Source organism: Panthera leo, chromosome B3 (assembly GCF_018350215.1).
Source record: "Panthera leo isolate Ple1 chromosome B3, P.leo_Ple1_pat1.1, whole genome shotgun sequence".
NCBI classification, from domain to species: Eukaryota; Metazoa; Chordata; class Mammalia; order Carnivora; family Felidae; genus Panthera; species Panthera leo.
In genome coordinates, this window is record NC_056684.1 from 32,138,255 (window position 1) to 32,145,900 (window position 7,646).

The 7,646-nt window shown below is 47.1% G+C and overlaps 1 long non-coding RNA gene across 2 annotated transcripts in view; it reads left to right on the forward strand.

The window, feature by feature from the left end:
• Positions 1-7,294, forward strand: part of LOC122221814 — a 17,051-nt gene extending 9,757 nt beyond the window's left edge. The window contains exons 3-4 of one of the 2 annotated variants that reach the window (XR_006203446.1): positions 4,054-4,136; positions 7,184-7,294. This is a non-coding gene — a long non-coding RNA (uncharacterized LOC122221814). The remainder of the gene's footprint in view (positions 1-4,053; positions 4,137-7,183) is intronic. The other variant, XR_006203447.1, reaches the window with a different exon arrangement.
• Positions 7,295-7,646: the final 352 nt, after the last annotated feature.

The following is a 7,646-nucleotide window of genomic DNA, read 5'->3' on the forward strand; positions in this document are numbered from 1 at the left end:
AAAAAATTTTTTGACACTTATTCATTTTTGAGAGACAGAGAAAGACAGAGCACAAGTGGGGGTGGGGCAGAGAGAGAGGGAGACACAGAATCTGAAGCAGGCTCCAGGCTCCGAGCTGTCAGCACAGAGCCCGATGTGGGGCTTGAACTGATGAACCGTGAGATCATGACCTGAGCTGAAGTTGGACACTTAACTGCCTGAGCCACCCAGGTGCCTCTTTTTTCTCTTCTTTTATTCTAAAGTCCCAAATTTCTTTCTGGTAGCACTCATCTTTTTCTTTTCTTTTCTAAGTTTTTATTTATTTAAATAATCTCTACACCCAATGTGGGGCTCAAACTCATGACCCCGAGACCAAGATTTGCACACTTTTCCAATTGAGCCAGTCAGGCACCCCACTCATTTTCTTTTTTTAAATTTTTTTCTTATGTTTTATATTTGAGAGAGAGACAGAGAGCGAGTAGGGGAGGGGCAGAGAGACAGAGACAAAATCCAAAGCAGGCTCCAGGCTCTGAGCTGTCAGCACAGAGCCCAACATGGGGCTCAAACTCACAAACTGTGAGATTGTGACCTGAGCCGAAGTCAGACACTTAACCGATTGAGCCACCCAGTCACCCCAACCCCACTTCTCTTCTTCATGAATTTCTTCTAACATTTCTTTTAGAGCTGAAATGCTGTCAATGAATTCCCTTCCTCTGATAATATCTGTTTTGGGGAAGGAGCTTAAAAAAAGATATTTTCACTGGATATAGAATTCTGGGTTGACATTTCTTTCCCTTCAGCACTTTAGAGATACTGTTCCACTGTCCTCTGGCCTCCATGGATTCTGATGGGAAATCTGTAGTCTTCTTAATTGTTGTTCCCTTGTATATAATGTATGACTTTCCTCTGCTTGTTTTCAAAAAAAAAATTTTCTTTATCCTTGATTTTCATTAGTTTGATTAAGATGTATTTGGGTCAGGGGCACCTGGGTGGCTCAGTTGGCTGGGCGTCCGACTTCAGCCCAGGTCATGATCTCACAGTCTGTGAGTTCGAGCCCTATGTCGGGCTCTGTGCTGACAGCTCAGAGCTTGGAGCCTGCTCCGGATTCTGTGTCTCCCTCTCTCTCTCTGCCCCTCCCCTGCTCATGCTCTGTCTCTCTCTGTCTCAAAAAGAAAAAAAAAAGATGTATTTGGGTCAGGTTTTCTTTGAATTTATCCTTTTGGGAGGGTTTACTGAGAGTCCTGAATCTACAAATTTATGTCTCTTCACCAAATTTGGAAGGTTTTCAGCCATGGTTTCTTCAATTCTTTTTTTTCTACACCGAGTTTTTTTTCATTTCTACCTGAAACTCCAATGACATGAATGTTAGACTTTCTAATGTTGTCCCATAAGTCCCTCAAACTATATTCATTATTTTTCCAATTTTTTTAGCCTCTGCTGTTCGGATTCAATAATTTCTATGAATCTATTTTCAAGCTCACTGACTCTTCTCTCTGTTATCTCCATTTTGCTATTGAGCCTATAGAGTGAATTTTTTATATCAGTTATTGAATTTTTATGTTATAAAATTTAATTATATAAAATAAGTTACAAGATTTCCCTTTGGTTCTTTTTGGTAGTTTTTATTTTGTTCCTGACGGTTTCCATCTTTCCATTCATTTCAAGATCATTTTTCCTTACTTCGTGGATTATAGTTATAATAGCTACTTTAAAGTATGTCTGTGATAATGCCATCATCTGGTCATCTTGAGGCCAGCATTTATTAATTGTCTCTTCCTTTGAGAGTAATTATGATCTTCCTGGTTCTTTGTTTGTAATTTACGGCATTTGAATATTATGTAATCAGCCTCATTTTTTTTTCAGACCACAAGTCCTCACCTGCCTTTTGCTTTGAGTCAATTCTACACATTCACAGCTCAAGGGTGGGTGTAGGACTTCATACATAGATTCTCCAGCTCTCCATAAGTGCCTTCATACTCCCTGACTCCCACCTCCTGGTCTCTAGGCTAGAATCTGGGATTTGGGCCTCTCCATACTGTCATACATTTCCTTTGACTGCATCCACCTTCAGGGTGAAGCAGTAAGATAAAAGAGAAAAAAAGGGAACAGAACTTCCCTACACTCCCCACAGGGGCCTTGTTTCTCAGTTTTTCCAGTCAGAAAGAATGATTTGTTCTCAGAATTTTAGGTTTTGCACCCCAAACATTGCCAGAGTATAGCTTCAAGATTGGGGCTTTCCTTGGGGCACACCCTGGAGAGTAAAAGAGAAGCAACTGAGATTATTCTCTCCACCCCACTCTCTATCCTGCGGGTCCCTGTCCCCATTCCTCTGGCTGGAAAGAGAAGGGTTCTCTTTGAGCTTTTTCTGTTTGTGCCCACTGCACAGATCTGGGATTTAGGCCCTCTAGAGTCCAATCTGGGAGGTATGGGAGGGAAGAAACTCAGGAACCACATTGCCATATTGGTCAATCTTTAGTGTTTATTTATTCCCCCAATCTACCTGCTTTTATTTTTCAGAGTCCATTGACAGTGCTGTATGTATCTATTGCAGGGTTTTTGTTTGCACTCAGTGGGAGAGAGAGGGTAAAGTGTGGTTACTCTGTCTTAGCAGTAACCAGAGGCCTGTAGACAAGTAATTTCAAGGGATAATTTGACTAATTTTGTCAACAATATGGCAATATTTAAGAGAAATTCAAAGTATATTTGTAAATTTAATTTATTAGAGTTACAACAGTTTTTCAAGTACATGATCCAAAGGTTTTGCTTGTGTAATTAGACATTTAAGTTACTTAGGAAAGTTAAATATATGAAATGTCCAAATGTAGTTGGAATTGTTTAAGCAAATTTAATTAAGTTGTAAATGGCACTGGCTGTTTAAGGGAGTTAGTGTTTCAACTTGAGTTAATCAAACCTTAATTGAAGAAAAAGTGAAGGTCTTGTTCTTATTTTATTACATTTATAAATAGAACAATAAGATTGGTAAGTGGAACTTAATCCTTAAGAAAAGCTCTGTTTTTAAATGTGTGTCCTTACTAAATTGAATATTAATTTTAAAAATGTAACTATAGATAGTATTTTATATACTCCCCATCTCCCTCCCCCCCCCCCGCCCCCGCAACATGCACACCAAGAAAGCTTCACTGATGGGGGCTCACCTCCTCCAGAGACAGCCGTGTCACTCTCAGGCAACTCCCGCTGTTGGAACAATGTCCATCTTTCTACCTGAAATCCGTGGGCATCATAGACAGTACAAGCCTTTGAAGACAGACTGGTGAATTAATTTACTCCTCTGGGACTCAGTTTCCTTATCTGCAAAATGAGAATGAAAAAGAACCTCCTTCAAAGGTTTGTTTTGGAGGTGAAGTAAGATGATGTAGGCAAAGTACATGTGTATCTGTATGTGAAGTGCTCTGCACAGAAAGCTCCAGGAGTCATTCTTGATGACGCAGACAGTTGTCTGAGGTACCAGGGGGTGGTTAAAAGATGCAGAGCTTTGGCCTCAGGAAGTCCTGTGTTCAGATCCCAGCTCTGCCTGTCCTCCTGGTTGGTTTGGAAAAGCTGCCCAGACTCTCCAAGGCTCTGTTCCTTCACCTTTCCGTGGTGCAGAGCTGAGGATCATGAACTCATAGGGTGGATTTAGGTCTTAAATGGGTTCCTGTGCTGTGTCCAGCACGATGCCCAGCATGTGGGAAGCTTGTATACACACATGGTGCTTAGCTTTCATCTTTACCATGTAAGTTTTATTCCAAAGTGGATTCTTTGGCTGCAGGCAAGCTATTTGTCTATGCTGACCTGGATTATCTGATTAGCTTGTCTACATTGACTCAACTGAGGAGCAGGAAGCCCATGTTCTCGTCTTGGGCCTTGACACTTAGGTCAAACCCTTCTCCTTCCTGGGACTCAGTTTTCTCATCTTTAGATTGGGTATGACAGTCTCCATTCTGCCCCCACTGGACTCATGTGGCTTAGAGGTCCTGTGGATGCAGAGGGCTTAGTTCTGAGGGGTGATTTGCCTTGACAAACTTAGGAGATCTATGACAGAGCATAATTCTTGGTCTCTTCTTACCCTGGCAGGAAGTTGGATGCCCTGTGCTTCTGAGGGCTGATAATTGGCTTCCATTCTGGCCAAGCTGGAGGTTGGTAGCAGGCAGCCACTGGTGAGCTTGAGTTCTGGGTCACTTGTACATCAGCCTCCTTCAAAGCAGAAATTGCTACGGCAGGATGAGAAGGGGCACTCTTGGGGCATCTGTGCCACCCTGTCTCTGCTCAAACCCCGTGTAGCCACCATTGGCTCCCTTGCTGCTGGGCTTCTATGCATGAGGTCTGTTCCCGAGATCTGGGACGGGCAGTGAGAACATCCCCTGGCGTTTGGTTCACTTGTCTCTGGGCATCGTGACCTCTGTCAGCCATGCTAATGCTTACTGCAGCAGCAACTGGATCCTATGAGGTCACATCAAGCCCCCTGCTTCCTCCAGGAAGCCCTCCCAGCCCCTCCAACTCACACCACCCCTACCTTCCCAGAGAGTCCAAGCCAGCTCCTGCTCATACTCTGTCCTGCCTTGGACCCTTACTATTCTCTGAGTGGTTCTGTCACTTATCAATATCCCAGGTGGAGGGCTTCGGAAGGGAGGAGCCAGAACACCTCCTCCTCTACCTTGCTGACAGCCGTGTTCTGGGATGGTCCAGGGGACCTCTAAGACTGCTGGGACATGAAGTGGAGAGTGGGGGGAGGGGCAGAGAGCAGGTCCTGGCTGTGCTCCTCAGAACCCAGGCAGCAAAGAAGCTGCAAAGGAGGGGCATGCCCCACAGTGAGGCCCAAAGCATGTTGGGACCACTCTCTGGTCTCAGTAATGCAAACATCTCCTATGTGTAGAGGGCCTCATGGATTTAGAAGATCTCCCCCACCCTTGCAGCTATTTGACAAAACAGACCTGACTACTTCTTACCTGCAGAAGAGATAGACAGGTATCCAGATGTTCAAAAGAGGAATTCCCAAAGGCACAGAAGTACCTAATGTAACACCCCGACTAGAAGCTCCAGTTCCAACTTCCAGCCTCTTAATCTCTGTCTCTGACTTTCACAGAGGTGGGGTGGGAGGTGGGGTGGGAACAGAGCAGTGAGTGAACACCCACCCCCAGCCTCTCTGTGCTTACTTCAAAGACTTCTCTGCTAGAGGGAGGGGCAAACAAGGAAGGAGGCAGAGCGGACAAGCAAAGCTGGAGACTGCATCGGGTCCACTCTCATCACCTGTACCTGGAAGATCTGGGGGGCTGGGCAGATGTGAGGGCAGGCCTGGTGTTCCTCCACCCTGCAGACCCAGTCCTGGCCTCAGACACCCCATGAACTCCCATCCCATGCTCCTTCCTGGTATCCCAAGGAGACACATGATCTGAGCATCTCTGGAGCTTCCCCACCTCCAGAAAAGAGCCTAGAAGAAAGGTTGGAGCAAGTAGTGACATTGGCTAGAGCCTATGGTCTCCACGTCCCTTGCCTCCCTTCCTGCACCGTATCCCAGGTTGCTCTCTAAGCACACGCCAGGCTGGCTCTCTGGCTTCCAAAATCTCTCATCCTAGTTTTTGGTAAGCTGGAGTGAAAAGGTCTTCCTGTCTCTGGATAACTGCACTGGTCCATTTTCCTCCTCTCTCTTCTCACCTGACTCTAGCAGGGAAATATGGCCAGTCAGCATTCCTTCTAACTGGCCCAGAAGAAGTTGCCGAGAGAGGAACCTTGAGTGGATGTGTGCGCCTGTGCACAAGAGAGAGAGAAAGAGGGATAGAGAGAGCCAAAGGGACAGAGAGAGACAGAGACAGAGAAATAGAGGGAGGGAGAGGGGGATAAGGAGGGAGAGTTGTTGAGAGAATTTCTTGAAGACAGGCCAGTCCTCCCCTATCAGACAGGCAGGGACCAGCCTTGCCCAACAGATCTTTTAGGAGTGAGGACTCCTAACATCAAGGCCTCATCAGTCGCACTGGCAAGTTCAGGAAGCGGAGGATGTTGCAGTCAAAGGAAGCCAGGCTGTTAGCCACGACCATCCAAAGGCTTGGCCAGAGCTGCTAGCAGATGGGAAGCTCTGACATGCCACTCGGAGCCAGTGAAGCGTGGTGGGAGGAACCAGGCCAGAGCAGGAGCCAGAGTGCTGGACACATAGGCAAACTTCTCAGATACTCAGCATTGACAGGGGGCAGGGTGATGAGTTAGCACCATCCCTTATTATGCAGATGGGGAAACTGAGGCTCAGAGGGGGACAGGGCCCTGCCAAATGTTCCAAAGCAAGACCAGGGACTGAAAATCGATGTTTGGATTTCAACTTAGGTTTTTTTTGTGTTTTTTTGTTTGTTTGTTTGTTGTTTATTTAATACAAAGCATCTTGCCAGGTTGTTCCGAAATCGATAGCTAGTAAATTTATTAATCTCTATGCCTTGCCCACTCCCCAGGTGTTTTCTGGGTACTGAGCCATGTGCTGAGGCCATCGGAGATCTAGGGTTCTATGGGGCCTGCTCCCTCAGTGGCCGGGCAGGACCTACTTGCTGTTCTGCAGACATCACAGTCTGGGTTGATGACTATAGGGAGAATGTGCCTCAATAAAGCTACAGGCAGAGCACACTGGGATATGGGGGAGGAGGGACAGACAAATGGGATTTTCCTTACTTTCACCTTACCTCATTTCCAAAAGGTTTACGGTGGCCGTGAGGCTGTGAGTCCCCCAAGGTTTCCAGGGTACGGACTTGCCCTTGAAGAGTGAACAGGATCCAGGGGAGGACAATATGGGAACAGGCATTACAGAAGGAGGGAGCAGGTTGTGCAAAAATACAGGACACGTGTGGGGCCTGGCAAAAGCCAAGGTGGCTAGAATGGAGGGTGGTGGGTGATGCACAGGGAAGGTGGACTCTCTTGAGACTCCCTGTTTGCCAGCTGGTCCGCTGAGGGCGCCCTTGTAGGGAAGTCTGCCCCTCCAGAGGCTGATCTCTCTGGCCTGGCTCACTGTGTTCTCATGATGCTTCTGTTAACAAACCTCAGAATTCAGTGGTTTGAAATGAGCATGGAACTTACTGTTCTGTGGGTCAGCTATTTCAGCTGGGCTCTGCTAGGTGGTTCTTCGGGCCTCAGTGGGGCTTGCTCACATCCCTGGAGGTGAACTGGCTCTTGGCTACCTAGGCTAGCCTTGGCTGGGTGGAGGGCGCTCCAGATGTCGCTTATCCTCCAGCAGGCTAGCTTGGGCACGGTCTCACCCGGATGGCGGAGCACCAGAAGACCGGTTCCAGTGTGAAAGCCCATTTTAAGCTTCTGCGCAAACATGTCTGCTAACATCCCATTGGCCAAGGCAAGTCACGTGGGTGGGCCCAGCGTTGAGGGGCGGGGCGGGTGGGAAAGGGCAATACAAAGTTGCAAGGTAAAGAGCACCGACCCATGGATGTGACCGCTGCAGTCATTTCTTTTCTTTTATTTTATTTTTTATTTTATTTTATTTTTGAGACAGAGAGAGACAGAGCATGAACGGGGGAGGGGCAGAGAGAGAGGGAGACACAGAATCCGAAGCAGGCTCCAGGCTCTGAGCCATCAGCCCAGAGCCCGACGCGGGGCTCGAACTCACGGACCGCGAGATCGTGACCTGAGCTGAAGTCGGCCGCTTCACCGACTGAGCCACCCAGGCGCCCCGCTGCAGTCAT